The 24,549-nt window shown below is 46.0% G+C and overlaps 1 pseudogene; it reads left to right on the forward strand.

The window, feature by feature from the left end:
• Positions 1 to 2,182: 2,182 nt before the first annotated feature.
• LOC102408883 overlaps positions 2,183 to 24,549 on the forward strand; it is a 40,470-nt pseudogene continuing 18,103 nt past the window's right edge.

Consider the following 24,549-nt stretch of genomic DNA (forward strand, 5'->3'; position numbering starts at 1 on the left):
AAGGAATCAAGGATGAATGGGTTAGGAGGTAAAGGGTGCCAGCCAGTGGCATGGATTTTAGTAAGGAGGTGTGGCAGTGGGTACACAACCATGGGGACTACACTCCGATTGTGAACTGCCGACCTGAAAGAGGAAGGGAGCAACCAGTTGGAGGTTCTGTTGAGCAGGAGCTTGGAGATGGCCCCTGTGACACGGGGGCACCGCCCTCTAGGAGGCATGTACACCCCAAACCAATGACAGAGCCTGGAGCTCCGAGTGGGTAGAATATGTGGGGAGGAAACAGGTGGGGCCCATTTGTCATCACTCCCAGGGACCTACCTGGGAACTGGAATCTCATATACACGACTCTGGACACTGCCGGTTCAGAGGCCTGGGCATCCAAAGTGGGGGTGCTTGCACCACGGGAGAAGTTCCTGCTGGCCTGGTCACTATGGGTTATTCCTGCCAAGAGGCCAGCAGACAAGAGTCAGCAGTGTAGCGAGGAAAACTGACCCAGACCATGTGAGGAGGTAGAAAGGCCGGCTGAGCACAAGGACGCCAAGAAGACTCGGTTTGGAGCTCACATGGGCATCTCTGGTCTTCTCTGCCTCATCTGGATGCTGAATGGACAGGCAGGGGCTGTGGCTCAGGAAGGGATGCTGAACAAGGGTCAGGCCCTCAGGAAAGAGGCTCTGGGTAGCACCAGATCAGCATCATACCAGCACAGGTGCCCACTGGAGGTGAAAGGAGATGGATGGTAGGTAGGGACATGAGTATCTCCCAAATCCCACATGATCTATGACAAGAACAGCTAATGCATAGGCCTGGTGGAGGGATGAGAGTAGACACCTGTGGGACATGGATGACATCTCCACCTAGGCACAGGCATGCGGGGCAGGGGCTGGAGCAGCGGGGCTGACCTGCCCCTCTCTCTTTAGGGGTCCTAGGGCTGCTGCACATCTCCTTCCCACAGGGCCTGGTTAGGGCTCCCCACAGCCAGGGCGCCAGGATCCACACATGAGCCCACCAGGGACCAAGGCAAATTGTGTCTTGCCACTTCTGACAACCTCCAAGTCACACAGGCCATCTTTTCTCCATTCTCTTGATTCCTAGGCAGTCAGAAGTTCACCAGCTACAAAGGGAGAAGACGCAGGTCCTGTACTCAATAGGAGGAAGTCAAGATCAAGTCAGGTCAGGTGCATACCAGGGACGGGATGGGAGAGAGAGGATGGAGACCTGCTTGGAGACCGTGCTCTCCAGTTGTATTTGCTGGGGGAGTGGACAAGGTGGCCAGAAGGGAGAGTGAGTCACAGGTCTGGCAGCGATAGAAAGAGCCACTCAGGCATTTGGAGGTCAGAGAGAGGAGCCCACTCCAAGACCCCTGCTCCTGAGTCAGGGTTAGAGACCCCCAGGCAACACTCTGAGCCCTGCAGGCTGCACACCGTGCCAGGCACCCTCCAGGGAGGAGAACCGCTGCTGCCATCTCCTGTGCATTCCCTCTCGGGTCCCCAGCACATCTATGGGCGCCCCATTTTACAGATGGACTGCTGAGATGCAGACAGCTTAGGCATCTTGCCATGGTCGCTATCCCTGATCCAGACCTAATTCTGAAAATTTCAGGCCTTCTGCTCCTACACTAGCTGTGCAAACTCGGGTTGTCAGGTCCTATTTGTGAAAGCCAACTTTCCTCCTTAAAAGAGCAACTACAATTCCTATTGCAAGGCTCAGACTGGGGTTTCATGTGAAGGAGAGTGTATCATGGCAGGCTTCCTGGTGGTGGCAGACCCCACCCTGAGAGTTATGATTTGCAGGGCAGTGTAAAGGAGTCAGTCCAGTGGGTTGGGGAAAGGGATGGGCAAGATGCCCAGTGGGAAATACTGGGAGAGGCCTAAGGGAAAGGCATGAGGACTGGGGTGAGGAGAGCCAGGCCCGGCCAGAGGGAAGCTGGCAGTCTTCCCAGGGGAGGCGGTATTTGGGGTTTGTCTAAAGGTGGATGGTCAGGAAACTGCAGATGGGAGCAGAGTGCTGCTAGGCAGTGAGAGAGTGCCACCTGCCTGCACTGCTCAGGTGACAGCATCTGTGTGGGTGTCACTCTGGTTTCCTTCCCACTGCATCCACCAAAGGGTGGTGGCCCAGTCAGCTGGTAGGAGGCTGGGCCCTGCAGGCAGGCAGACGTCCTCCAGCCCCTGAGCTGGCCGAGGAGATGGAGCCGTGGAGTTGGCTGCCTCTGCTCCTGCAGTTGGGCCTGATGTGGCCCCCGCAGGCTCAGCCTGAGCCCGAACTAAGGATATTTGTGGTTCCCCACAGCCACATGGATGTGGGCTGGCTGCACACTGTACAGGTAGGTGCCCCGAGTGACCCCTGCACACCTCTTGAAGCTGCGGTCCTTTTTCCATCTGGACTCCAGAGTGGGTTTGTGTCCTGGGTCTCTGCCATCAGGGAACTTGGCCTTGGGCCCACCTGTACTTGGCTATGGACTGGATGTCGGCTGCCCTGGTGGCTAAAATAGTAAAGAATCTGGCTTCAGTGCAGGAGACCCAGGTTAAATCCCTGGGTCAGGAAGATCCCCTGGAGAAGGAAATGGTAACCCACATCAGTATTCTTGCCTGGAGAATCCCAAGGACAGAGGAGTGTGGTGGGCTATAGTCCACGGGGTCACAAAGATTCGGACACGACAGAGCGACTAAGGTAGACTGGCTGTGGGCAGGGGTGAGAATGTGTCCCCAGCCGCAATGTGTGGAAGGTGTTCTTCGAAATTCCATTGAGTGAATGAATGAACCAGGGCAGAGAAAAACAGGGAAAGACTGATTTCCATAAGTTTCTGGTGCAGGTAACTGAAATGATTACCCAGGCCTGCACAAGCTCTTTCTGGAAGGAGGAAGGAAATAAATGAACAGGACCACTCTATGATCGTGGATACAATACTTTCCATGAGATGTTAATAAGTGAGTCGCTCATTTTAAAGGGAGTCGGGCAGCAAGAGGCCCTGAGGCTGAGTGTTGAGTCTGGTCCTAGCTCACTGGGCAGCCTCTGTGGGTGGTCACTCGCCTGCGTGTGGAACTGCTGACATGTGGGGAGGCATGCTCGTCACCCCAGTTTAGAGAAGGGACACTGAGGCCCAGGGTGGGGTGCTGCCCAAGTCAGCAGACATTGCCGTCTTGCCAGCTAACCCCCTCCCAGGGCTCCTTGCATTCCTTTATCAGTATCTCTGGGCACCATGGTGAGCCAGCCTGACCCAGATGGGAGCATGCTCAGCTCCATCCTGGGGGCTCCCAGCCCCTGGGGAGAAGATAGATCCAGAGAGATGACTCACGGGGTCAGCTTCTCTCAACCTCAGCCGTTGACACACACTTCCCCACCATTTCATCCCAAGAAGGCCCATCAGGGTCCCTGGATCTCACTCCTTGGGCCCAGTTGTCAATTGGTCTGTGATCTAAGGCAGGAGTGGTTAGCACACCCCACTGGGCTGGCCCGGGCCTTGGCTGGGCTGGCACATCCCTCTGTCACGTAGAGTGTCTGTCTCCTCACGACTCTCCTCAGGGACAGGCTCTCATCTAAGGGGGTCCTCCCGGGTCCTTCTCTCAGTGCAGGGCTCACTGTGTGTCCATCACAGAGTGGATGCTGGGATCCCTTGTTTGAGGATCAGGGAGAGCCGACTGCAGGGCCTGGACAGGCTTGGGGGGGAGCGCCAGTGGCCCCCGGACACGGTGTCTCCCTGGACGTTCCTCCTCAGTTCCTGGTCCACGCTCTCTGGTTTCCCCCACGGGTCTGGAGTGACGGTCTCTCCCCCTCCCCACCCCAGGAGAACATGCAGGCTTATGTCACCAACGTCTACAACTCCGTGGTGGAGGAGCTGACCCTTGAGAAGAAGCGCAGGTTCATTGCTGTGGAGCAGGAATATTTCCGGCTGTGGTGGGATGGCGTTGCCTCGGACGAGCAGAAAGGCCAGGTAATGGTGCCCTCAGGGTGTCCTTACCAGGCAGCTGAGAGCAGATGCCCTGGGGGTCCAGGGGACGACCCTTCAGGAAGCTCCTGGGTTATGCTCTGTGTGACCAGGTCAGGGCTGCATAGACCAGGAGGCCCCAACTGCACTGAGCTGTGCCCAGGGTCCATTTAGTACAGGTTTGTGGTCAGCCCCACACCCAGGGGACAGGTTTGTGTTTGATCCTGCCTTTCTGGTTCCTCCTGAAAAGTTGCAGCTCTGGCAGCCCAGCTGGGCACTCAGCTGGTGTGAATGGGGTCACCTTTGACCCTGGCCACATCAGGGTGAGCCTGGGTCCACACCCTCTGACTTCACTTATGAATCTGCCTGGCTCCCACGGACACTGGAGCCAGTGACCATCCAGGGGTGCAGGAGTCCCTGTGGATTTACTTTTGATTAACACTGTATCACAGGGGGTCAGAGGCCATGGTCCTTGGAGGGGCAGTCTGGGGCCAGGTCCTCTCCCCATCTCCATGTCATCACAGGATGGGGCTGGCCTCTTCAGCTGCATGTGAATTCATTGGTAGCATGATTAATGTTAAATTCCCCATTTAGTTAGTTATATAAGAGCTTCTTGCTCAACACTTAGTGAACTATGGGGAGGGACGTGGGAGGGGGGTTCAGGATTGGGAACACGTGTACACCCGTGGTGGATGCATGTTAATGTATGGCAAAACCAATACAGTATTGTAAAGTAAAAAAAAAAAAAAATACATGAAGCTGCTAATGTTTATTTTCAATTGGTTTAAGTAAACCATATCTTGGATTAAAATAAATAAATAGTGTTAAGGAAATGGGTAAATAATATTAACAGAGGGATAATTGGGGGAAGCTGAAACTCTAGTTCTTTGGCTACCTGATAAGAAGAGCCAACTCATTGGAAAAGACCTTCATGCGGGGTAAGATTGAAGGCAGGAGGAGAAGGGGATGACAGAGGATAAGGAGCTTAGATGGCATCACCAACTCAGCAGCATCCAATTGAGCCAACTCTGGGAGATAGTGAATGACAGGAAAGCCTGGAGTGCTTCAGTCCATGGGGTTACAAAGGGTCAGAGATGACTGATCAACTGAAAAACAACAATCGGTGGAAAGATTTATGGGAGGGGAGAATTTTTTACAATCCTTGCAATGCTTTCATAACTTTGAAATTATTTCAAAACAAAAGTTGTGAACATATGTACCTGTATATATGCCTGATGAAGCATTAGCCATGGCCAGGTGCTGTTCTGATAGCTGGACACAGGTAGCTGACCACGACAGACAGTGTCCTGATATTTGCAGAAGAAGTGAGGCTGAGGAGCCTGAAGGAAGGACCTTCATCCTTCAGGAGTCTGAAGGATGCAGTAGACATGAGACCAGCAAACAAAAACGGTTCAGCCTGGGAGGTGTAACCTGGCGTTTCTCTCTGCCCACCACGCCAAGGTCCGCCAGCTTGTGGCTGAAGGTCGCCTGGAGTTTGTCCTCGGAGGCCAGGTCATGCACGACGAGGCCGTGACCCACATTGATGACCAGATCCTCCAGCTCACAGGTTTGATTATTCTTCCCCAGACCAGAGTCCCTGTGACCTCCTGCAGGGCTGGGACTGGGTGTCTGAGCCCTCGTCCTGAGCTCTGTCTTCCCCTTTCAGGAGGAGACTGTGCCCAGTCAACACTGATCACTGGCACCGTGTCCATGCGTGTCTGAGTACAGGGGATAAGGATGTGGATTCTAGATGGGCCAGCCTGGCTGGTTCCTGACTCTGCTAACCCCCAGCCCTGTGACCCTGGGCAAGTGATGCAGCCTCAATAAGCCTCAGTTGCCTCCTGTATAAAAATATTTGATAATGATGTATGATGTATCTCAAAGGGGTGTTATAAACTTTAAATAGAAATAATTCAAATAGATCACATTGAGTACAGCACGTGGGTCTGTAGTCCATGATCAATAAGGGTCAGATGCCATCTCTGCCATCGCGTCACCCACCAACTGTTCAACCAATAGCAACACCTCCAGCACCACCACCACCACCACCGTTACCACTGCAGCTTCAACACCCGCACCTGTGCCTCCTCCAACAGCACCACCCGCAAGTCTGTTGTGAATGCCCAGCACCACCGTCACCCCTACTAACACCTCAGCCCATCACGGCATCACTTCTAACACCAGCGTCTCCAACACCAGCACCACCGTCACCCCACTAACGCCTCAGCCCATCACGGCATCACTTCTAACACCAGCGCCTCCAACCAACACCAAAATCACCACCATTGCCACAACCTGCCATCATGCACCTCTTCCAAGCCACCACACTCCCCACCACGATTCGCATTCCAACCACCATCAAAATTAACAGTGTACTGATTATTTTAAACACCGTTCTTGTAGAGAAGGGGACAAAAGGAAGCAAAGGTCGAAAACTATGGGAAACCTATTGAAAATGTATTCATTTCCCATTTCCCCATTTCTCATTTCACCTCCAACTTCAATACCCCTTCTAACAGCAGTGCATACAGCCACTCTCTCAACTGTTACATCCACACCATCACAACACCAACACCTCTACTACCATCCAAATCTCATCACCTTCGCCACCCCAAAAACCAACAGCACCTCGTCTACTGCTAACATTACCCCTCTGCCACCAGCAACGCTCTCTCCCCCACCAGCACCACCTGAATCACCGGCACTCTCACCTTCATGGTGACCTCCAACACTCCAGCTGCTTCCCGCACCACCACTTCCAGCACCAGCACCAAAACCTCCAGGGCTAACCCTACCACCTACTGCACAACCGCCATCATGCATGCCGACAGCCTAACAGGAAACTGGCAAACGCTGCCACCGCCCCTGCCGTCCTCACTACCACCATCGTCACCAGCACCTCCGTTCGCATCAGCATTATCCCTGTCCACACCACAACCACCGTCCTCACAGCCGCACTCCAGCACAGCCTTCTTCAACACCACCACTAGCACCGTCGCCGCCTCTTCCTGTGCATTACGAACACCACCACTGTCCCAGCATCACCTTCACAACCTCCGGCACCACACACACTGCCACGAAGGGCACATTCTCCTCTACTTAACAGCGGTTTTTCACAGGCATCACTTCACCCACCCTGGAAGGCAGGGTGTCCAGAGGGCATCAGGCCCGCAGTCTCTTTCACAGAAGAGACACTAAGACTGAAGCTACAGAAGGGCAGAGTGTCCGTGAGAGAGCCAGGTTGACTGCAGTGTGGGCTGGGCACTAGCCCATTGTCACTCCACTAAAGTCGGACCCTGTGCGGGACATCACGATGGCACTGGGCTCCCTCTTTGGATTTTCTTACCCCATCTCTCCTTTCAACTCTTTAATCGGTGCTTCCTTCCTTCTGAGTTTCTACTGCCTTATTTCTAGATGTAAGTGATAAGGTCATGGGCATCTTTATGTTTTACCATAGAAACTCCCCTGTCTGCAAAATGCAGCCTGAGGCCTCACCTCCTGCTTTCCTCCTGTTCCTTCTGCTTCCTGCTTCCCAGATCTGCCCCTAAGACAGGGCCTCCTGTGGTTCAGAACAAGGTTTCCTGTTGTTTCTAGTCAGACTCACCTAAGGAGTATCATGTCCAGGAACCTTCCACTGGGGCCACAGTGCTCGAGCACCTCCCCTTTTCCCCGTGAGCTACAGTTTGCTTCTGGCAGTGACCAGTGTCTGATTCTTATCTGGGTCCCCAGGGCTCAGTCCAGCATTTGAGCAGACCAGGGCTGGTGGGCATGGAGGGAGGGAAAAGGCACTGAGCTGTCTTCCTCCGGGTACCTCCAGAATCATCATTCCTCATCTCCAGTCTCAGACCACCACGCTCACCTTCTTAAACACTGCACAGCTGACCTTGAAAGGCAGACCAGAGGGGCCAGAATCTAAGCTAAGACGATCCTGTCACTGGGGCAGGAAGGGCTGTGGACCTCTTGATCCTCCCCAGAATATTCTCAGAAGCTCCATTTCCAACACTGTCAGGCTCCTGGGACCCTCAGAGGATGGGGCCCTGACTTCATCTCATGATGACCTCCTGATCTAAGAACAAGGCATACACTTCCTTCCTTCAGTCCTGGTCGTGGTCCTGGAGATGGGGAGACTTACAAAACCCCATTCCTGGAGGTTGAATATGAGGCAAAAATGCTGCTGAAACTTACATGAATCACGCTGCCAGCAGGTGATGATCGCGTTCTTTTTTAAAGTTACTCACTTTTTCCTATTATATGTATTATCGAGGCATGGTTGACTTGCAGTGCTTTACATGCAGAGCAATGTGATGCAGGTGTACACACACACATATTATTTTTGAAATGTTTTTCTATTATAGGCTATTATGAGGCATTAAATAAAGTTCCCTGTACTGTACAGTCCACCTTTCTTGTTTGTCACATACCTGTTTTTAATTAAAAATCCAGCATTCTATTCATCCTTAGTCAAACAACTGAAATCAAAATGTCATGCATTTTTTACTTAGGCAGAAATTCATAAATATTCTAAGATATATAAGTATATGTTATGCATATTATATATATATATGCTATGCTATGCTATGCTAAGTCACTTCAGTCGTGTCCGACTCTGTGCAACCCCATAGACAGCAGCCCACCAGGCTCCCTCGTCCCTGGGATTCTCCAGGCAAGAACACTGGAGTGGGTTGCCATTTCCTTCTCCAATGCATGAAAGTGAAAAGTGAAAGTGAAGTCGCTCAGTCGAGTCCGACTCTTAGCGACCCCATGGACTGCAGCCTACCAGGCTCCTCCATCCATGGGATTTTCCAAGCAAGAGTACTGGAGTGGGGTGCCATTGTATATATATATATATATATATATATATATATATATACATATATATATATATATATATATATATATATACACACACACACACACACACACACACACACACACAAAAGCATTGCTACTACAATTGAAGAAGGGGTGAAAAAGAAGAAAAAAAGAGATGCAGAAATTGGAAAACAAAAACTAAATGAAGTGAAAGCACTGAATATTAAATAGCAAAAGTGAAACAAACTAGATAAAACTAAAAGATCACCAGTCCAGGTTCGATGCAGGATACAGGATGCTTGGGGCTGGTGCACTGGGATGACCCAGAGGGATGGTACAGGGAAGCAGGTGGGAGGGGGGTTCAGGATGGGGAGCACATGTACACCTGTGGTGGATTCATGTTGATGTGTGGCAAAACCAATACAGTATTGTAAAGTAATTAGCCTCCAATTAAAATAAATAAATTTAAATTAAAAAAATAAAAAAGATTCTGCAAAAAAATAAAAAAGATCATCATATAGTCTAGTTGTTTTTTAACTATGGTGGTTCATTAGAAACGTATCTGGAGCTCTGGAGGAAAAAAAGCAATACCTGGTCGTTTGTATTTAAAAAAAAGATTCCAGGAAAATTCTGAACATATCTGCAGTTTAAAAAGTGATTACAGGTTTTTCTATTAAATGGTAGTTTTGGTGATATAGAGTTCTATAATTTTTCTGTTGAGTAATCATGACACAATGGTATTGAGTAATAGTTACATAATCACAAAGGTAAAAGATCTTATCAGTTTTCACAATCAATAGCCAGAGAGAAAATAAAAGATAATTACAATTACAAACGATTATGGGACATGTTTAACCTAACAATATAAAATAGGAACAAATTATTTGCATGGGTTAAGCAGATTGACCTTGTAAGTGGAGGTTTTCATGCATTTACATTTGAGGTGGTTATCTATATGTTTGATCCAATTACCAATCTTAATTGTTTTGGGATTATTTTCTGTAGATCTTTTTCTTCCCTTGTGTTTCCTGGTTAGAGAAGTTCCTTTGGCATTTGCTGTAAAGCTGGTTTGGTTGAGCTCTCCAACAAATGCTAAAGGATCTTCTCTAGACAGGAAACACAGAAAGGGTGTTTTATTCAAACCCCAAACAACAAGGTAAATGGCAACGGGATCATACTTATCAATAATTACCTTAAATGTAAATGGGTTGAATGACCCAACCAAAAGACAAAGACTGGCTGAATGGATACAAAAAGAAGACCCCTATATATGTTGTCCAGAAGAGACTCACCTCAAAACAAAGGACACATACAGATGGAAAGTGAAGGGCTGAAAAAAGATATTCCACGAAAATAGAGACTAAAAGAAAGGAGGAGTAGCAATACCCATATCAGATAAAATAGACTTTAAAATAAAGGCTGTGAAAAGAGACAAAGGACACTACATAATGATCAAAGGATCAATCCAAGAAGAATTTAAAACAATTATAAATATATATGCACCCAACATAGGAGCACTGCAATATGTAAGGCAAATGCTAACAAGTATGAAAGGGGAAATTAACAATAACACAACAGGAGTGGGAGACTTTAAAACCCCACTCACGCCTATGCATAGATCAACTAAACAGAAAATTAACAAGGAAACACAACTTTAAATGATACAATGGATCAGTTAGACTTAATTGATATCTATAGGACATTTCACCCCAAAACAACAAATTTTACCTTTTTCTCAAGTGCACATGGAACCTTCTCCAGGATAGATCACATCCTGGGCCATAAATCTAGTCTTGGTAAATTCAAAAAAATTGAAATCATTCCAAGCATCTTTTCTGACCACAATGCAGTAAGATTAGATGTCAATTACAGGATAAAAACTATTAAAATTCCAACATATGGAGGCTGAACAACACGCTGCTGACTAACCAACAAATCACAGAAGAAATAAAAAAGAAATCAAAATATGCATAGAAACAAAGGAAAATGAAAACACAACAACCCAAAACCTATGGGACACTGTAAAAGCAGTGCTATGGGGAAGGTTCATAGCAATACAGGCTTACCTCAGGAAACAAGAAAAAAATCAAATAAATAACCTAAGCAAAAGTTGCTTTAGGTGTAAATAACTCTACGCCTAAAGCAACTAGAAAAGGAAGAAATGAAAAACCCCAGGGTTAGTAGAAGCAAAGAAATCTTAAAAATTAGGGCAGAAATAAATGCAAAAGAAACAAAAGAGACCATAACAAAAATTGACAAAGCCAAAAGCTGGCTTTTGAGAGGATAAATAAAATTGACAAACCATTTGCCAGACTCATCATGAAACAAAGGGAGAAGAATCAAATCAACAAAATTAGAAATGAAAATGGAGAGATCACAACAGACAACACAGAAATACAAAGGATCCTAAGAAACTACTATCAGCAACCAAATGACAATAAAATGGACAACTTCGAAGAAATGGACAAATTCTTAGAAAAGTACAACTTTCCAAAACTGAACCAGGAAGAAAGAGAAAATCTTAACAGACCCATCACAAGCATAGAAATAGAAACTGTAATCAGAAATCGTCCAGCAAACAAAAGCTCAGGACCAGACGGCTCTACAGCTGAATTCTACCAAAAATTTAGAGAAGAGCTAACACCTATCCCACTGAAACTCTTCCATAAGATTGCAGAGGAAGGTAAACTTCCAAACTCATTCTTTGAGGCCACCATCATCCTAATACCAAAACCAGACAACGATGCCACAATAAAAGAAAACTACAGGCCAATATCATCGATGAACATAGATGAAAAAATCCTAGCAAACAGAATCCAACAACACATTAAAAAGATCATACATCATGACCAAGTGAGCTTTATCCCAGGGATGCAAGGATTCCTCAATATCCACAAATCAATCAACGTAATATACCACATTAACAAATTGAAAGATAAAACCCATATGATTATCTCAATAGATGCAGAGAAAGCCTTTGACAAAATTCAACATCCACTTAAGATTAAAAACCGTCCAGAAAGCAGGAATAGAAGGAACATACCTCAACATAATAAGAGCTATATATGACAATCCCACAGCAAACATTATCCTCAATGGTGAAAAATTGAAAGCATTTCCCTTAAAGTCAGGAACAAGACAAGGGTGCCCACTCTCACCACTACTATTCAACATCGTTTTGGAAGTTTTGGCCACAGCAATCAGAGCAGACAAAGGAATAAAAAGAATCCATATTGGAAAAGAAGAAGTAAACCTCTCACTGTTTGCAGATGACATGATCCTCTACATAGAAAAGCCGAAAGACTCCACCAGAAAATTACTAGAGCTAATCAATGAATATAGTAAAGTTGCAAGATATAAAATCAACAAACAGAAATCCCTTGCATTCCTATTCACTAACAATGAGAAAACATAAAGAGAAATTAAGGAAAGTACTCCATTCACCATTGCAATGAAAAGAATAAAATACTTAGGAATATATCTACCTGAACAAACAAAAGATCTATATATAGAAAACTATAAAACACTGATGAAAGAAATCAAAATGGCACAAATAGATGGTGAAATATACCATGTTCATGGGTTGGAAGAATCAATATAGTGAAAATGAGTATACTACCCAAAGCAATCTATAGATTAAATGCAATCTCTATCAAGCTACCAATGGTATTTTTCAGAGAACTAGAACAAAAAATTTCACAATTTGCATGGAAATACAAAAAAGCTCAAATAGCCGAAGCAATCTTGAAAAAGAAGAATAGAACTGGAGGAAACAACCTGCCTGACTTCAGGCTAAACTACAAAGCTACAGTCACCAAGACAGTATGGTACTGGAACAAAGACAGAAACGTAGATAAATGGAACAAAATGGAAAGCCCAGAGATAAATCCATGCACCTATGGACACCTTATTTTCGACAAAGGAAGCAAAAATATACAATGGAGAAAAGACAATCTCTTTAACAAGTGGTGCTGGGAAAACTGGTCAACCACTTGTACAAGAAAAAAACTGGAAATACAACTGCCATACAACCCAGCAATCCCACTGCTGGGCATACACACCGAGGAAACCAGAATTGAAAGAGACACGTGTACCCCAATGTTCATCGCAGCATTGTTTATAATAGCCAGGACATGGAAGCAACCTAGATGTCCATCGGCAGCGAATGGATAAGAAAGCTGTGGTACATATACACAATGGAATATTACTCAGCCATTAAAAAGAATACATTTGAATCAGTTCTAATGAGGTGGATGAAACTGGAGCCGATTATACAGAGTGAAGTAAGCCAGAAAGAAAAACCCCAATACAGTATACTAATGCATATATATGGAATTTAGAAATATGGTAACGATAACCCTGTATGCGAGACAGCAAAAGAGACACATGTTTAGAACAGTCTTTTGGACTCTGTGGGGGGTGGGGGGGATGATTTGGGAGAATGGCATTGAAACATGTATAATATCATATAAGAAACGAATCACCAGTCCAGGTTCGATGCAGGATACAGGATGCTTGTGGCTGGTGCACTGGGATGACCCAGAGGGATGGTATGGGGAGGGAGGTGGGAGGGGGGTTCAGGATTGGGAACACGTGTACACCCATGGCAGGTTCATGTTGATGTATGGCAAAAACCAATAAAATATTGTAAAGTAATTAGCCTCTAATTAAAATAATAAATTTAAGTTAAAAAAAAAGAGAATGAAACTAGAACACTTTCTAACACCATACACAAAAATAAACTGAAAATGGATTAAAGATCTAAACGTGAGACCAGAAACAAATTCCTAGAGGAAAACATAGGCAAAACACTCTCTGACATAAATCACAGCAGGATCCTCTATGACCCATCTCCCAGAGTAGTGGAAATAAAAGCAAAAATAAACAAATGGGACCTAATTAAACTTAAAAGCTTTTGCACAGCCCAGGAAACTATAAGCAAGGTGAAAAGACAGCCTTCAGAATGGGAGAAAATAATAGCAAATGAAGCAACTGACAAAGAACTAATTTCAAAAATATACAAGGAACTCCTGCAGCTTAATTCTAGGAAAATAAACGACCCAATCAAGAAATGGGCCAAAGAACTAAACAGACATTTCTCCAAAGAAGGCATACAGATGGCTAACAAACACAGGAAAAGATGCTCAACATTACTCATTATAAGAGAAATGCAAATCAAAACCACAATGAAGTACCATTTCACTCCAGTCAGAATGGCTGCTATCCACAAGTCTACAAATGATAAATGCCAGAGAGGGTATGGAGAAAAGGGAACCCTCATACACTGTTGGTGGGAATGCAAACTAGTACAGCCACTAGGGAGAACAGTGTGGAGATTCCTTAAAAAACTGGAAATAGAACTGCCATACTACCCAGCAATCCCACTGCTGGGCATATACACTGAGGAAACCAGAATGGAAAGAGACACGTGTACCCCAATGTTCATCGCAGCATTGTTTATAATAGCCAGGACATGGAAGCAACATAGATATCCATCAGCAGACAGATGGATAAGAAAGCTGTGGTACATATACACAATGGAGTAGTACTTAGCCATTATAAAGAATACATTTGAATCAGTTCTAATGAGGTGGATGAAACGAGCCTATTATACAGAGTGAAGTAAGTCAGAAAGAAAAACAATAATACCGTATACTAACACATATATATGGAATTTAAAAAGATGGTAACGACAACCCTATATGCGAGACAACAAAAGAGATGCAGGTGTATAGAACACTCTTTTGGACTCTGTGGGAGAAGGCAAGGCTGGGATGATTTGAGAGAATAGCACTGAATCATGTATATTATCATGTGTGAAACAGATCACCAGTCCAGGTTTGATGCATGAGACAGGGTGCTCAGGGCTGGTGCACCGGGATGACCCAGAGTAATGGGATGGGGAGGGAGGTAGTAGGGGGGCTCAGGATGGGGAACACATGTACACCCACGGCTGATTCATATGAATGTATGGCAAAACCACTGCAATATTGTAAAGTAATTAGCCTCCAATTAAAAAAAAAAAAAAAAACCCAGCTGGTTTGATGGTGCTGAATTCTCTTCACTTTTGCTTGTCTGGAAAGCTTTCGATTTCTCCATCAAATCTGAATGAAAGTCTTGCTGGTAGAGTATTCTTGGTTGTAGTTTCTTCCTGTTCAGCACTTTAAATGTATCTTTCCATTTCCTTCTGGCTTGCAGAGTTTCTGTTGAGAAATCAGCAGATAGCCTGATGGGAGTTCCCTGGTATGTTGTTTGTCATTTTTCCCTTGTTGCTTTTAATATTTTATCTTTGTCTTTAATTTTTGTCAGTTTGATTACTGTGTATCTTGGTGCTCCTCTTTGGGTTTATCCTTCCTGGGACTCCCTTTCGTCTCTTTCTGGGACCCCTATAATGCAAATTTTGGTGCATTTAATGATGTCCCAGAGGTGTCTTAGTTTGCCTTCATTTCTTTTCATTCATTTTTCTATATTCTGTTCTGTGGCAGTTATTTCCACCATCCCATCCTCCAGGTCATTTTTCCATTCTTCTTCCTCAGTTATTTCTGCGATTATTCTAGTGTATTATTCATTGCTGTTTGTTCTTTAGTTCTTCCAGTTCTTTGGAAAACATTTCTTGCCTCTTCTCCATTATTCCCCCAAGATCCTGCATCATCTTCACTATCATTATTCTGAATTCTTTTTCTGGAAGGATGCCTATCTCCACTTCATTTAGTTGTCTTTCTGGGGTTTTATCTTGTCCCTTATTCTGGGACATATCTTTCTGACTTTTCATCCTGATTAACTTTCTGTAATGTGGTTTTTGTTCTAGCCACTGTGGAACTGTGGCTCTTTTTGCTTTTTCTGTCTGTCCTCTGATTAAAGAGGCCAAGAGGCTTGGGTAAGGTGCCCGATGGCAGGGACTGACAATGGGGAAAACTAGATCTTGCTCCGGGGGGCAGATCCTTGCTCAGTAAAGCTTTAATACAATTATTTGCTGATGAGTGGGGTTGCACTCCCTTCCTGATAGTTGTTTGGCCTGAGGTGAACAAGCACTGTGGTCTACAGGGTCTATGGTAGGGTTAATGGCAACCTCCAAGAGCATTTACGGCAAGGGGGGCCTTCCAGGACTGTGGCTTTCAGTGCTTCTGTCTCCGAGGTGAACCCTGGCTGACCCAGGCCTCCTCAGGAGACCCTCCAACATTAGAAGGTAGTTTGGTTCAGCGTCCTGTAGGGTTACTGCTCCTTTCCTGGAGGTCTTGGTGTGTGCAAGATTTTGTTTGGGTCCTCCAAGACTGGAATATCTGTTCCCCCCATTTCTGTGGAAGTCTGATAATCAGATGCCGCTGGCCTTCATGGTCAGATTTCCTGGGGATTCCCAGGCCCTTTGTTGGTTCCCCAGGCTGAGAAGCATGACATGTGGTTGAGAACCTTCACAGAAGTGGGAGGACTACTTTGGTATTACTGTTCCCCAGTTTGTGGAGAACCTTACCCCACGGGGATGGCATTTCATTATATTGTGATTGTACCCATCCTACAGGCTCAATATATAGCATTGTACAGGTGGTAGTTACAAAAACCATCCTCAAGAAAAAGAGATGCACCACAGAAAATGGTTGCCCGAGGAGGTCTTACAAATAGATTAGGAAAGAAGAGAAGTGAAAGGCAAAGGAGAAATGGAAAAATATGCCCATCTGAATGCAGAGGTCATGGAAAGATATGTCCTTCTGAATGCAGAGTTCCAAAGTATAGCAAGGAGAGATGCAAGAAAGGTTTCTTAAGCAAAGAAATAGAGGAAAACTGCAGAATTGAAAAGACTAGAGGTCTTGTCAAGAAAATTGGAGATACCAAGGGAACATTTCATGCAAAAAGATGGGCACATAAAGGAAAGAAATGATAAGGAACTAACAGAAATATAGAGGAGATTAAAGAAGATGTGGCAAGAATACACAAAGGAACTGGAGAAAAAAAGTCTTGATGGCCTAGATAATCACGATGGTGTGGTCACTCACCTAGAGCCAGACATCCTGCATTGTGAAGTCAAATGGGCCTTAGGAAGCATAGTATAAACAAAGCTAGTAGAGGTTACGGAATTCTGGCTGATCTATTTAAAATCCTAGAAGATGATGCTGTTAAAGTGCTGACTCAATAGACCAGCACATTTGGAAAATTCAGCAATGGCCACAAAACTGGAAAGGGTCAGCTTTTATTCCAATCCCAAAGAAGGGTAATGCCAAAGAAAGTTGAAACTACCATCAGTTGCTCTAATTCCACATGCTAGCAATATAACGCTCAATATCCTTCAAGCTAGACTTCAATAGTACATGAACTGGTAACTTCCAGGTATTCAACCTGGATTTAGAAAAGGCAGAGGAACTGGAGATCAAATTGCCAACATCCATTGGATCATACAAATAGCAAGAGAATTCCAGAAAAACACCTACATCTGCCTCATGGATTATGCTAAGTCTTTTGACTGTATGGATCATAGGAAACAGAAAACTCTTCAAGAGATGGAAATACCAGACCACCTTACCTTCCTCCTGAGAAACCTGTATGTAGGTCAAGAAGCAACCGTTAGAACCAGACATGGAACAACAAACTGGTTCCAAACTGACAAAGGAGTACACCAAGGCTGTATATTGACACCCTGCTTATTTAATTCATATGCAGAATGCATCATGAAAAATACAAGACTGGATGAAGCACAGGCTGGAATCAAGATTGCAGGGAGAAATATCAGTAACCTTGATATACAGATGATACCACCCTTAGGGCAGAAAGTGAAGAGGAACTAAAGAGCCTCTTGATGAAAATGAAAGAGGAGAGTGAAAAAGCTGGCCTAAAACTCAACATACCAAAAATTAAGATCATGGCATTTAGTCCCAACACTTCATGGCAAATAGATGGGGAAACAATGGAAAAGAGTGACAGATTATTTTCTTTGGCTCCAAAATCACTGCCAAAGGTGACTGAAACCATGAAATTAAAAGACACTTGCTTCTTGGAATAAAAGCTATGACAAGTAGACAGAATATTAAGAATCAGAGACATCACATTGCCGACAAAATCCATATAGCCAAAGCTATGGTTTTCCAGTAGTCACGTATGGCTGAGGGAATTAGAGAAGGCTGAAGGCCGAAGAATTTGTGCTTTCGAACTGTGGCTTTGGAGAAGACTCTTGCGAGTCCCTTGGACAGCAAGATGAAACCAGTCAAGCCTAAAGGAAATCAACCCTGAATGTTCTTTGGGAGGACTGATGCTGAAGCTGAAACTCCAATGCTTTGGCCACCTGATGCGAAGAGCCAACTCATTGGAAAAGACCCTGGTGCTGGGAAAGATTGAGGGCAGGAGGAGAAGAGGGCAACAGAGGATGTGATGTTGGACAGCACCACCAGCTCAATGGACATGAGTTTGAGCAAACTCTGGGAGACAGCGAAAGACAGAGAAGCCCGATATGAGCAGTCCAAGGGAATGCAAAAAGTTGGATCCCCCTCAGCTTTCAGACAGTTAGAAACAAACCCCGTTTAACAGTTACAGATATAAGGCAAAATAGGCATTAAACCAAGTTAAAACATAATCAAAATGAAAAGTGACATTATGTCCACAGTTAAGGTACAATATGTTATATCAGTCCTTCTTAGAATTTTTTGATGTCATCAGATGAAGAAGAGTTGAAGAAAGTCTTTTCCTTGAAGCAGAGAAACCCACCATGGGAAGCCCTCAATTGATGAGGAGGTTGAAAAGTTGAAAGCTGAGTCACATAGTTAATTTTAAGGCTTCAGGATCTATGACAATATCTGTGTACAAAAACAATCTGTCATAGAGACAGGCCCTTCTTCTTAGGGGGAGTTCGAGCCATTGTTAAAGCTACAGGGAGAACATTAAACCAACTGTCTCATGTTTCCTGAGTTTCCTACACAGATGCCTCTTAATAATGTCACTAGCTTTTCCAACTTTTTCTGAAGACTGGGGTCTCCAGGAACAGTGTAAGTGATATTCTATTCCTGGAGCTTTTGCCACACCTTGAGTTACAGCAGCTTTAAAGACGGAGCCGTTGTCACTCTGAGTTTGAGAGTTTAAGATCCCACTTACATCATGAGACATCAGTACAGTAAGATTTTCTCTGCTAGTAAGCTTAGGAGCTTTAGGCATTTGCAAAACAATAGCGTCAATTATCCTTTAAGCAATGTAGCCATAGCCTTTTTTTCAGTAACAAACAAACTAAACTCTGATCCTGTGGGTAAGCTCAAAGCGGGAGCCTGCCAGAGAGCAGTTTAAAGAGTCCTAAAAGCCTTTTGAGTTTCTGGGGACCAAACCAGCTTGTCAGTTTGGACCTGCTGACTCTCAGTTATAAGTTAATATAAAGGCTAGTCAAGTTCTGCATAACCCAGAATCCAAATGGGGTAGTAACCTGTGATTCCTAAAAACCCTCTCTTGTCTTAAAGTCACAGATAGGGGATGATTAATATAGGTTTAACTCTAGAAAGTATCATTCAAATCAGTGACTGAAAAATATTTTCTCTTTCAGCAGTTTTAGACAATAAAGTATAAGGATTAGGCACTTATTATTTGTATATCTTGAAGAAGTCAAATAGGAAAAGGAGTACATCAAGGCTGTATATTGTCACCCTGCTTATTTAACTTCTACGCAGAGTACATCAGGAGAAATGCTGGGCTGGAGGAAGCACAAGCTGGAATCAAGATTGCCAGGAGAAATATCAATAACCTCAGATGTGCAGATGACACCACCTTTATGGCAGAAACTGAAGAAGAACTAAAGAGTCTCTTGATGAAAGTGAAAAAGGAGAGTGAAAAACTTGGCTTAAAGCTCAACATTCAGAAAACGAAGATCATGGCATTCGGTCCCATCACTTCATGGGAAATAGATGGGGAAACAGTGGAGACAGTGTCAGACTTCATTTTTGGGGGCTCCAAAATCACTGCAGATGGTGATTGCAGCCATGAAATTAAAATATGCTTACTCCTTGGAAGGAGAGTTATGACCAACCTAGACAGCATATTCAAAAGCAGAGACATTACTTTGCCAACAAAGGTCCGTCTAGTCAAGGCTATGGTTTTTCCAGTAGTCATGTATAAGGTGAGAGTTGGACTATAAAGAAAGCTGAGCATGGAAGAATTGATGCCTTTGAACTGTGGTGTTGGAGAAGAGTCTTGAGAGTCCCTTGGACTGCAAGGAGATCCAACCAGTCCATCCTAAAGGAGATCAGTCCTGGGTGTTCATTGGAAGGACTGATGCTAAAGCTGAAACTCCAATCCTTTGGCGGCCTGATGTGAAGAGCTGACTCATTTGAAAAGACCCTGATGCTGGGAAAGATTAAGGGCAGGAGGAGAAGGGGTCAACAGAGGATGAGATGGTTGGATGGCATCACCGACTTGATGGACATGGGTTTGGGTGGACTCTGCGAGTTGGTGATGGACAGGGAGGCCTGGCGTGCTGTGGTTCATGGTGTCGCAAAGAGTTGGACATGACTGAGCGACTGAATTGAACTGAAGAAGTCTCCATTTATCGTTTGAGTTTTTTACTCCTAAAATAGGAGTGTTGTATGGACTGTTACAGAGAATTAATAGTCCTTGTTCCTTTACATTTTTAATGATTGGCTTTAACCTTCCTTAAATTTGGGCTTTGGTGGGCAGTGTTTTTGATGTGGAAATGGGTGAGGGTCTTCGAGCTTGATAAAGACAGGAACAGCATTTTGTGCTCAACACAGAGTTTTTCCATCCGCCCACACTTTGAGATTTACATTTTGTTCAACCAATGGGAGAGAAAGAGAAAGCTCCATATGCATGAAAACAAAGGCCTATACATTGTTCAGTATTTCCCTCCCCAGAAGGGGTGAGGGAGACTTCAGCACGATCAGAAACTTATGAGAAAACAGCACAGAGTCCCAGTCACAGCTTAAAGGATGACTGAAATTATAGCATATGACTCGTCCTGACAGTCCCATTACAGTAGTGGACTGGGAGGAAAGCGGACCAAGGTCTTCAGTGAGCACAGAGAGATTTTTCTCAGTTTCCAAAAGAAATGGACGGATTGGCCCTTCACAGTTATTAATACCTGGAGTTCCTCAGGTGTAATTAGGAGGGGAGCTTGTGTGGGGACCCAAGGCACCTTCAGTCACGATTATCTTAAGAGTATGACCCCTGGGGCCTACAACTCAGAGGGAAGTCTCTTCTCCAGTATATTCCTTTGCAGACTAGACATGGAGCCAAAGGCAGTTTAGATGCCTGAGAACAATTCCACTTGAGATGCCTCTCCTTTCCACAGTAATAGCAAGCCTATCCCTTTTTACCTGGGTCCCTCTGGGCATTTTGCTCAGGCTGTTTCAGAGCAGGTCTAACAGCCATTGTTGGGGCATCAGTCTTCTGACTGGCTCTTTTTTCCTATTTTCCTCCTCATCTTCTCTGCCATAACATACTGCCTGAGCCAGCTGCAACAGTTTTTCTAAAGACTGATTTGGTCCAAACGCCTGTTTTAGTAACTTATGGCAGATATCTGGAGCTGATTGAGTGAAGAATCTTTTTTAAGATAATTTCTCCATCTGAACTTTCAGGGTCAACATCAATAAACGTGAAGAGAGCCTCCCTAATTACTAGGAATTTACCAGGAGTTTCCTTCTCTCCCTGTTCTATGTCAGCCAACTTACCATATTGAAAAGTCAGTGAGCACTCGCTTGAGTCCTGCAAGAATACATCCAGCAGAGGGAGTCTGTTATGGGAACTGCTTGGCTCCAAGTAGGGAGGAGGGCTATTTCATGTTCCCACTTTCTCCTTACTTAAGCCATTCTTTGCCCAAAGTACTAGCTTCCCCCAAAACTCAAGCTCTTGAGTCAGGAGTCAGTATCTGTCCCAAGACATGTACTACATCTCGCCAAATAAGGTCATAAGGTAAAGTTCGTCCCGTAAAGCCTTCCATGTACCTTTTGGATCCTCTAAATAGTCTACTGAGACTGAGGCAACCCCTCCTAGAACCCTGCCCTGATTCCCAGCCTGTTCATTTGGGAGCCTCAGATACAGAAGCAAAGTAAGAGAACAGGAGGGAGCTGTAGGTTTCACACCAAATCTGTACCCTTAGACACAAGGCTGCAATGTCTCGCAGAGAGATAAAAACGGGCACTTGTACCCGTTTCTCTTGTTTTCTTCAGAACCGGTCTACTTGTAAAACAGTATCATAGTTAAGAGACCCTTCAAATGGCCAGGATTTCCCATCTTTCACAGGATACCATGACCATTCAGTATCCCAGAAGAAGATCAGGCATGTCTTTTAACCTCTGAGGATCAAACTTCTCCCAGCATCAAAAAACAAAACAAAACATTTTAAAGGAGTCGTTCTGGAACTGCTGGCTCCCATCTGTTAGAGAGAAAAAAGCGACAACCACAACCATGGTTTTTCCACCAGATGCATCCTTCCCTGCTCTAGATGGGGCTGTACACAGACTCTCCACCAAAGCTTTCCTTCCCTGGTCAGACTTTGTCAGTCCCTTACCAACGCAGGCATCTTCCTCGTCCCTCTGGGTTCTACCACTGAGGTGGGGTGGAGATGCAGGAGGGGTAGACCTGATAGCATCCCAGGCTGATGTAGTTCCATACCACCAAAACCTGTGTTTGATGGGCCCTCTTCTCTGATGCCACCCGGGGTGGAGCAGAGTAGTTTTCCCAGAATGTTCCCCAAGCCAAGGTTCCAAGGGAGCATCCATCTTTCATGTGCCTGGGTGCATTCCAGAGCACAGTCCTGTCTGCAGTAGAAGCAGTGAGTCATAAAGGGTGAACGTCAGCCAAGATATCCCATCTGAGTGTAACCAGGCCAGTATATGTATACCCAAGAGGTGGAGGGGGGTTGGCCAGAGATTAGATTATATTGGGGGAAAACCCTTGGGGAACTGGAATCAATGGCATATCAAATATGGGACTTTCTGCAGTCACCCTGATTCCTGCTCCTATGGGGTGGCTTTTAATTATGCATTAAGATGTGAATAGACCAATGATTCTAGGAAGAAATCCTAATATTAGCATCTATTTCACAACCACTCCTTGCCTATTAGGTGGCATCCCAGCCCTGGAGAAGGGCACGGGGCCCTGAGGGAGTGCGGAAACTTATCTCTTTGCAGAAGGACATGGGTTTCTCTATGAAACATTTGGGGTCCGGCCGCAGATCTCCTGGCAGGTGGACCCATTTGGTGCATCCTCCACGACCCCCACCCTCTTTGCTCTGGCGGGCTTCAATGCCCACATCATCTCCAGGATAGACTACGACCTGAAGGAGCCCATGCAGAATAACCAGGTGAGTGGTGAGCCACATCTACTCATCTACTTTCTCACCATCAGAACTGAAAAAAGCAGCTGTACCTTTAGTGATGGTGATGAGCTCCCCGTGTCTGGGGACATTCAAGCAGAGTTACAGACAGCCTGGCTGGCAGGTCCTGGCAAAGTGTCCTGCCCTAAAGAGGGTCAGATGAAGGTGCAGACAGGCAGTGTCTGGAGGGTCGATTCCTCCACCTCTTGTGGCTTTGGGAGGTCAGGGCGAACCTTGAGGAGGGGGCAGCAGAGGGGGATCTTGACCTGAACCCCTGAGAGCTGCGGGTACAACAAGGAGATTCAGGTGGGGACTGCGGAGGGGAGCCGGCAGCCGTGTTGCCCCTGAGCCCTCACTCCGTTCCCTCCGGGTTTGCAGCAGCTGCAGTTCGTGTGGAGAGGGTCCAGATCCCTGTTGGCACAGCAGGAAATCTTCACACACGTCCTAGACCAGTTCGGCTACTGCTCGTGAGCACCTGCCTCGGGCCAGTCCCTGTCCGAGAACCCTCCCTGGACCACCTCCGCCACGCCCCTCATTGCCGGCCCTGAGGGCACGCACTGAGCACCCATCTTACAGAAAGAACAACTGAGGCCTGGACCCCCAGCCAAGGTCCGGCGGTAGCAGCTGTAGGGCAGCTGGAGTGGCTCAGGCGATTGAGTCAAGACTTCCAAGTTCTGGCACCAGCCCTCCTGTGGGTTGTCTGGAGGGGGGCCATGGGTCCAGTCCCCTCTGCCCTCTGTTCCTGGGAGGCCGTGGGTGGGGGCTGAGCCCCCATGAGTAGGGGAGGTGGGATGAAGCGGCAGCTGAGAGATGAGGGAAGGGGGACTCACTAGCAGATTCTGGGTGCTCTGTAGGATCAGGGTGAGGTGCCCAAGTGCCCACAGGGCTCACACGGGGGCATCTTTTGTCCACAAGGCTCTCATCTACCCACCACCGCACTGTGCACCCCCTGATGGGAGACAGAGGCCTCGATGCTCTGGCCTGCCTGAGCCCTGCCCACCTCCCCGACCTTGTGCTGCTGCCATTTTCAGGGCAGGGCCCCTAATGCTCCTCTCTCTCTTAGTGAGGGATTTAACTGGGATGGCGAAGCCATCTTCCCAGGTACATCCCTGGAAGACAAGTACCTCCAAATGCAAATCCCTGTCACTGAGGACAGCATCCTAAACTTTACCATTCTCCTGGTGAATAATGTGTTTACTCGAGCCACCTGGTTCCGGACACCACACGTCCTCTGGCCCTGGGTAAGTTAGGGTCCCTGGCCCTGGTTCCTCAACTCTGCACAGGTACTGCTCTCTTCGGTCTGACCCCAGCACTTGGCTCCAGCCAGGATTGTGTGTCCACCTCTAACCATTCCAGTGTCCATCCAGGCAATGGGTCACCCAGTCCTGGCTCAGTCCTCCTTCCCTGCACCCCGAGTCCTCATCCAGTCTACCAGCTTCTCCCCCTTCCCTGGATCATCCCCACAGTCTCTGCCTACAAGGCAGCCCCTCCTTTTCACAGGCTTCAGCTCCTCCCCAGCTCTCCC

Source organism: Bubalus bubalis, chromosome 7, assembly GCF_019923935.1.
Source record: "Bubalus bubalis isolate 160015118507 breed Murrah chromosome 7, NDDB_SH_1, whole genome shotgun sequence".
Lineage (NCBI taxonomy): Eukaryota > Metazoa > Chordata > Mammalia > Artiodactyla > Bovidae > Bubalus > Bubalus bubalis.